This window comes from Seriola dumerili, unplaced genomic scaffold (assembly GCF_002260705.1).
Source record: "Seriola dumerili isolate Sdu_G_001 unplaced genomic scaffold, Sdu_1.0 BDQW01000129.1, whole genome shotgun sequence".
Lineage (NCBI taxonomy): Eukaryota > Metazoa > Chordata > Actinopteri > Carangiformes > Carangidae > Seriola > Seriola dumerili.
In genome coordinates, this window is record NW_019174384.1 from 1,035,738 (window position 1) to 1,044,757 (window position 9,020).

Below are 9,020 nucleotides of genomic sequence, written 5' to 3' on the forward strand. Positions count from 1 at the left end.
TCATGATGCAAAATTAAGCTTAAAAAAACAACTTCCCCTAATTTGAGGAAAATATTAGCATTATTTCTCTATTATTAGCACTTCTGTGTCCTATTTTCCCCTCAAGTCTCGCCCCAGCTCCAATGGGAAAGGCAGACCACCCTCTCTGTGGCAAAATCCTGTCATCAAACGGTGAAGCCGAGCACCACGGGGAGAAACCAAATAACCTTGAACGCGCTCAAGAGCCTTTCATGACTCGTGATGTATTAAACAAACACTCGGGGTACAGGCATGTGTCCCAACCACCCTCATTTCCTCCCTCTCTCAGGGGTTGACAAACAGATGGACACCAAAGGCGCAGCCTCCCGTTAGCTCCAAGCATCTCCCAAACACGAGCACTCAAATAAATACACTGATTAACGGTTGTGGAGCTCGGCAGCAGAGCGTGGGGTGATTTTTTTTTTCTGCCATGTCACTCGTTAGGCACTGAGGGTGGTCCAGCAGAGCAGATACTGATAACGGTTTTTGACGTGCTCGTACATCACAGCACAGAGTCAAGAAACTGTGATTTTTTAGTAAGCATATCAAATATTATGCACGACAAATAAAGGATATAGGAACTGGTTGCAAAACAAAGAGCAGTCTGTTGGTTTCGAAGAATTACAAAAGCCCAGATGGTAAGGTGTGACACACAACAGAGGGCACATTTTTAAACCATTATTCTCTGTCATGTTACATCTGAGTGCTCCAACACACCTCTGAATACATTTCTTGGGCTTCGGCCCTAAAAGAAAATGGGGTGATAATGACAAAACCAGTGGACACCTTGCAAAACGATATAGAGCGTTTGTTAAATATAATACTGCAGAGGACAAACTGTCACTATGATGATGTGAAAAGTGATGTATACTACAGGAGTGTTGCAGTGCCCTCTGTTTGTTCTCTGCTGTACTGTACATGTACAAACGCTATTGAACTCAGTGGGTGGTGTGGAGCAGTTTATGCTACCAGCCTGCACTGCTTATTTCTTTGTGGTGCAATAATCCACACGGCGAGTTTACGCCAGTAGAGTAACTGCCAATTAGCCGCGTGTTTTTGTATGTATGCAACTGATTTGGGTTCCAGTGAGTCCCTCACTGCTCTCCCCGGCCGGACTTGTTTGCCAACAACAATCCAACAAACAAGGAAACTTGAGGTTTGTTTTCATTAATATGAGTCAAACTCGGCTCAATGTGGAAGCTCATGTCTGCCAGGAAAAGAGAAAATTGGATGAAAACTGGTAAGAAAAAAATAAAATAAAGAACTCATGGTAAGTGGAAATAATGAGTGACAGTGATAATAAACAAAACTTATGAGTCCCACTTATGAGATACTGCGTAAATCAAAACTAGGAGAATAATCAATCATGACATGCTTAGAGAAAATGACAAGTCAAGACTTAATAATAACAAAAAAAAATGATGAGATCATTAGTGCAATTTATGAGATGATAAATCCATGCAAGAATAAGTCCAAGAGTGATAATGATAATTGGTAAAAGCAAATATCATAAATACATACAAATTTGACTCACAGGGTCAAAATTATGAGATAAAAAATGAGATATACTTTATAAGATTCTAAATCAAAATTATGAGATAAGTAAAAAATCTTGACTAATGAGATACTAAATTAAAAATGAGATAATACATCAAATTTATGAGAAAATAGTCAAGTATGAGACACTATATCTCAGGTATGTGATACTAATTCAAAACTATTATGGAGATAAATGCTTCAAAAATATGAGATAATTCAAAATCTTGACATATGACATACTAAATTACAAAAATTGTGAGAGAATAAGTCAGAATGAGATGAAAAAAATTATTAGGGTAAATCAAGATTCAATTATATCAAAAGTTTGACATAGTGAGTCAAAATTACAAGATACTAAGTATGAATTTTGATGAGTCAAAATCTTGTATTTTCATTGTCATCATTTAAAGTGTTTCATCTCTCTTCTCTCATCTTTCTTCTTTTTACGTGGCAGTAACCGACCTCCGTACCTGCCTGACCTTGAAATAATCAAACAGAAAACGACACCAGAATCTGCCAAGCTACAAACATCAGCCTCGGATAACCTCCCGCTGGATGTGCGGTTATGCAGAAGCACTAAAAACGAGAGTAAAGGAGAGGTTTCCAAAAAAAAAAAAAAAAAACCAGCTGTGGGTTTCACATTCCTGACTTCCACCATAGGTCTCTTCAACAACAGCTTGACCTCTGTTGGCTTTGTCTATAAAGGGGAGCGCTCGGTGTTGACAAGGCCAGTATAACGTGGAGAACGCCGGGAGTTGAGAGCCAGCAGCTGTCTCAACATCCACACTGCGCTAAACAAAAAACTCACTGCCACTTTTTTTTTTTTTTTGCAACTTGGATGGTCACAGGGTCAAAGGAAAAGCCAACAGTGAGTGAAATGAAAAGTGACAGTCACCAGGAAAAAGACGACAAGGGAGGAGAACAATCATTTTTGGTAATACACAGATTAAAATTTCCACTTTGTTTTTTTTTTTAACATGAAAACAGAAGAAACACTTAGATTTAGAAAATGTTTCTTATAGGGAATTCCTGTGCGGAGAACAGGGAAGGTGAAGGGTTAATTTGTGGCCGGGGAAACCTGATGCTAATTAAGTCTTTGGAATGCCACATACTGACATTGTAGTGCGGAAGCCCTCAGAGTGGGTCAGGCATGGAGAGAGCCAGCAGTAATGCGTGTGTCTAATGTTTTTATTCCTAACTGACAGTCGGGAGAGTCAGTCTCACCAAAACCCCCGGGGCTGATGTTCTGTGAGGGGCTGCTGATCTAGACTCTCTGTGTCAAGTGTGATAAAGTTTGTTTTCAGTTGTGACACAGGAGACAATAGATGGTTTTTCTCAACTTGAATCCTTAAGCAGTTTTTTTGGATCTTTTCAAAGATTTTTCCATATTTTTCTTTTTCCATTTGAGAATCTAAAGCTGAACTCGCATTTTCTTCTTTTTTTACAGGTTTAAAAAAAAAAAACTGATGCAAAAATGGTTTTACTGACATCAGTGATGTTGCTGCTGCTCTCTTCGGTATCACTGCACAACACCGCGCAAGCTGTCGCAGAGATTTGCCGGGGGACGCACTGCTACGGCGGGGAAACCGGCGATCCAAGACCGTGCACCGGAGCGCACTGTCCTGGGGGCAGATCCTCCAGACCGCCGAGGCAGTTTAACCCGAACACGCAGGGGAGAGCGGTGCAGGGAGCTGGCGGCCAAAACCACGCGTACCCGGGCTCTCCAAGAGCTGCGTCGGAAGCCTATCCGGCCGTGCAGCCGCTCCGCGGGCGGCACAGCAGCGGCAGCGACAGCGACAGCGGCAGCAGCGGCGGCGCGCGGGTGAGAGCGCCTGAAGTTTTACCTGCAGGATGCACCGATGCGGACTGCGCTGCTCTTGTGAAACAATTTCAGCCCACAAATGACACCCGAGACTGTAGAGGGATCGAGTGCAGACTGCCCCTGAGGGTGCGACCAAAAGCTCGAGCAAAGTCCTGTGTGGGTGAGGGATGTCTGGCCGGTTCAGAGGAGAGCGTCTCCTCCGCCGCCAGCCAGCTTCCTCCTGTCCATCTGTCCGACAGAGCCGCGCAGTTTCTGGGAGATTTTCCGGAGTTTGGATATCCTTCGTCGGAACTTGGCGGCGCGCCTCTGGGTGTGCAGCTCACATGTGACATCAAGCCAGGTCTGCTATCTTCATCATCAGTGTCATCTAAAATGTTAACAGTTGTCTTTATAAGCTGCTCTATCCCACTTCTTTCAAATGCCATATATTGCACTGTGCTCCAGTCTCACCACATGCACATTTAGTCTTTATTGACTTTAAACCCCCTTTTTCCCACCTGTGGTCAGCACAAGGGGATTAAGGTCTGAGAGCAGAGGACGACTTTGACCTTCAGACCAAAAATATGATCTGCAGAGCGGCAAGAGTAGCTGAACTGGAAGAATGTCTCACAGTCAATTGTCCAGAAAATTTAGAGTGCTTTGATGTTGATCCATATAGGAAACTTTCAGTACACTTGCCACGGCTGGGCTGAGTAACTGGGGTCACTGGGTGTTCACACTTCGTGCCAGCAGTTTGCTGAAATCTGACTTCTGAATCAGACTTAATCTCATTTAATCACTTCCTCCACTGCGGTGTTTAACACTGAGTCTGATCCCGTCCTTCACTCTGCATTATTTTCATCGTAGGTGAGAATGAAGTTCCCTCAGAGGACGCCCTCATCCTGCACCTCCAGCTGGCCAAGGGGCAGGAGAAGCTGGTGGAGGCCCTGCGAGCCCAGCAGATGGTCATTCGCGACCTGCAGCAAAAGCTCGCCGACCAACAGGAGGCGCTGCTGTCTCAGCAGCGGGAAATCCTGGATCAGCAGCGGCGCATGTATGAGCAGATGGACGTGGTGAAGGCGCAGTACGGCCTCCTCTCCGACACCGTCAAACAGGTCTCCTTCCAAGGCCTGCAGGGCGAGCTGCAGAGCTACTTTGAGAGCCACCTGGCGGGTCTGCAGAGCCAGGCCCGCAGCCACCTGCAGAAGTCCTACGCCGTCCACAAGATGGACATGGACACGAAGGTGATGGATGTAGTCGGGGAGGCTAACTTCCCTCAACCTCTGCTGGGATGCCCGTCACCCTGTGGATCAGAGGAGTTCTGTGATTTTCAGAGGGACCCACCTCAGTGTGAGAAGTGCACCATGTGTCCACCAGGCTTCTTCCTGATCTCACAGTGCTCTCCGACTGCAGACCGAATGTGCCAGGTACCGTCCTTTAAAATACTGATTCTGGCTGTTTGACGAAAAAAGAAATGGGTCTCAGGCCAGTCCTGAACTGGCGTATTTTTAAAATCAGATATCTGCACTGTGTGAAAAAAAAACAAAACAACCTTCTGCAAACAAAAGTGGGAATGGGTTTCATCTGGAAGTCGTGGTGCCAACTGATGATATCAGTCAGTGGTTTTCCAGCCAGTGCCAGCATTGCCCAAACATAACAACAGCTGGTTTGAAGTGAAAATGTTGAATGATCTCATCGCTGATTGGAATAAAACCTTCATAGTTCCCTGTCTATTTGCGTTACCGTAAAGTTAATTCTCGAGGTAATGAACACCAGCGCAAAATATCATAAAAATAAATAAAAATAAAGCATTGGTATTGATATCAGCTTTCCAAACTTCAGCTGAACTCAAATATTAATATTCAAAATGTATCCATGTTGATGATATACATCTGTTTGAATTACAGGACAGAGACGAATGCCTTGAATTACCAAATATTTGTGGAGAGAGAGTGAAGTGCCTCAACACCCCAGGTGAGTTTAACACAGTGCTGATAATAAACAGAAACTTATTCTACTGACAGGGACAGAAGAAGTATTATCTTCAAGTTATTTTCATTTTAGAACACTTTTTTTCCACCAGTTTATCTAAAACAGAAAGAATGTACCAATAAAATAATCATTATACACTGGATCACAGGTCTGCAGAGCTGTGGGAGCTTGTTTTTACACCTCGGTTTCTCTGTTCTTGAACTGCACAGGAGGGTTCAGGTGTCTGGGCGTCTCAGAGAGAGAAGCAGTGATGGGCTTGTGCGGTCACGACTACTTCTACAACCAGGAGCTGCAGGAGTGTCAGGCCTGTTCGGACTGTGACGGAGAGCCTGTCACTGCTCCCTGCGCAGCCATCAGCGACACCGTCTGCGGACAGAATTCAGAGAGCCGCATGTCCCAGTCTTGGGCGGCGAATGTGGCGGTTCCCTCTGCCAGGACCTCTGGCGCCCACATCTTCCCTGGGCTTCAGCTAAACATCCGAGGGAAGGAGAGCAGTGATTTACTGTCGAACGAGGCGGGGAAGGTGACCTTCCTGCAGCACGGCCTGGTGTGGTTGGATCATAACTTTGCCATAAAGCACAGCTGCAGGAACTTCCTCCAGGTGGGGATGAGGCTCAACGGGAGCCAGGAGGAGGAGGGGCGCGACCTCAGCAGTGTTCGCATTGAACAGCCTGACGGGAAGTACTTTCAGGGAGTGAGCGTCAGCAGCGGCGTGGAGGTGGAGCCCAATCACACCTTCACTCTGCTGCTGAAGAGTCCGAATCAACACTGCAACCAGAGCAAAGACCTTCACGTGTACGACATCACTGCTCCTGCTTTAAGTCTCTTCTGGTTGTCTCATGATACTGGCGCTGTTGCCATGACAGCTCAGATGTCCCTGTTGGTGCACTACCAAACCAGCTACCGCCCGACCTTCCGTGTGACCGCAGTGTCTGACCCCTATATGATCAGCCTGACCCATGACAACCGTGGCGTGCGCTTCACAGAGAACGGCGTGGTGAAGTTTGTCGTCCAGCAGGCGCTGTACTCCATGGGCCACACCTGCATTCGAGAGGGTTTCTCCCTGATTGCGTACACCAACCGCAACGGGACCGGCCAGGAGGCGATGCAGGCCTTCAAGACAGGCGTCAACTACAGGGACACCTCCATCACCCTCTCCGGTGCCGTGAGCGTGGACAGCGGGGACACGCTCAGCTTCGAGATCACGTCTCCGTCGCAGTGCAACATCCGTTATTTTGGGGACAGCTCTGGGATCAGCATGCTGAGCCTTATCTGGATTCCCTCAGCTGTGTCGTCAGCCTTGACTGCCACCGTGTCCAGGACTGGTCTTCCCTTCGGAGCAGTCAGGAATAAACCGCTATTGTTCCAGCAGATCAGCTCCGACGTGCCGCAGGTTCATTTGGCGCGCTCAGGCGAGCCAAGCAGCCGCAAGAACTTCGTATTCCACGAGAAAGGGACGGCAAACGTAGCCCTCAACCTGAAGCTCATCCACTCCTGTAATATAGTAAAACTGACTTTGCAGCGGGCGGGGGGTCCGGGTCAGAGTGGGCAGGGAGGTCCTGTGGCTCAGCAGGTGTCTGGATACATGCCCGAGGGGAGCGAGTGGGCAAGTATCGGGCTGAGGGCCTCGTTTCAGGTCCAGAACGGCACAGCTGTGTATGTGACTCTGGACTGCATCCGTGGACGAGTTAACCAGATAACACATGAGGGAGGCACTAATATTTCAATCCTCTGGGTTGCAGTGTGATCCAAGGCAGGACGGAGCCTCGTGTCATTAATACATTTTGTGAGAATAAAGAACAGTTTTGCACAATATTTGAATTGCAGAGCAGATTCAACAATTTACCAAATCATGGAAGAATACTGGTTGATGAAAAACGTATTCATCTGTTCCACATATTTTGTCTTATTATTGTTTTAAATGTATATTTCATCACCTGTTTAGACTTTTATTGTGAAATCTTTTTTGGGTATGATTTACATATTATAAGTACTGCTTTCGCTTGAAGTACTTCGGCTGGTTGAGCAGTGACCAATTCTACATTGAATGTCTAAGTGTGTGTGTGTGAGTGATTGTGTGTGTATATGTACTGTATTTGTGTGTGCATATGTGTGCAGTGGTGCTAATACATGTATATGTATGTATATGCGTGTGTGCACACATTGGCATGCCTACTTTTGCGTATGAGTCTTTTGATATGAACTGTGTATCCTTCCATCCCTGCATATATATAACATCCTGTATGTAACAAATCTTTTGTATTTATCATTAGGCCTTTCAAGCAGTAGTTTGACATTTTAAGGAAATACACTTAGCCGATATGTTTCCTGAAGGAGAGTTAGATGAGAGTTAGCTTAGCTTAGCTTAGCATAAACACGAGGAAACAAGGGAAAACAGCTAGCCTGACAGCAGACATCAGTGTTGGACTCAAACGCTGAACAGACTTTTGGTTGGAAGTGAAAATCAGGTTGACGTCAAAACGTTGACGTTTAGCAGACGTTGGGTTTTATACGTCAAGATTAGCAACACAACTTCAAACCAACTAAATATCAATGTCAGCTGTTGTCAGTGTTTTACATCTATTAGATGTTGTCCTGATATTTTCCCATTTTCGCATCCTACATTCAACCAAATATATATCCACCTCTCACGGCGTTTGTGACCAGCCGGCGCCAGCAGGGAACTGTTTTATTTTAATTTTACTTGCTGTTTCTTTCTGTCTTCCCTCTTGATGCTAAGCTAAGCTAAAATACAGCTTGTGATAACTTCATATTCATCAAACAGATATGAAAGTGCTATCAAACTACTTGTCTAACTTTCCGCCAAAAAGAAAACATTTCCTTAAATGTCGAACTATTCCTTTGATGCTCTGAAGAGTTTGTCATGAAAGAACAATACACTAACGTGATGTAGTAAACTTTCAATACGAAGCAGTTTTTGTACTTGATGATGTTTTTTGATGATATTTATTTGCCTTTTATACAACAGGGCTTTTGTATTTACACTATGGAATGCATATATTTGTCAGACGAGCAAAACAGAAAAAAAATGTGTTAAAAAAAGAAATATGTTAAAGCACTGAGTAGGCAGTGTTGATATTAAAATACATGCAGTGATAGCCTCTATCATACACTTATTTTGCACATGTATAACATAGTATTGTGGAATGTGCAAACATTTGTTATTCCTTTGCCTAAATACTGTTTCCCTGTGAAGAGCTGCCCATGCATATCGTTGCTAATTGCCTCTGTGTGTGTTCTGTCCTCTGAACAATTAGGCATAATTAAGTGTTTCAGGAAGTTGGCAGTGAAACTCTTCAGCTCGACTCTCACTTCATTATGTTTAATGATTTTCTTTCTGTGTGTGTGTGTGGTTGGGTTCCCTGCACGTGTCTCGTGGAACGCCGATGCATGTATTCTCGTTCAACGCCAAATAAAATGTACATATATTTTGCCAGAAAAGAAATTTCGCTCTAGCTTGTTGGTTTTACTCAAAAAAACATTGACTTTAGGGGAGAGAATATAGGACCTAGAAGCTTTATGCATCATGACAATCAACATTTCATACTGAAAACCCATTATTTTCCATTAAGTTAAAGGGTAAAAGTTTAACATTCAGACGTTACTCATTCCATTTAATCTCAAACATACTGAACCTATTTAACAGCAA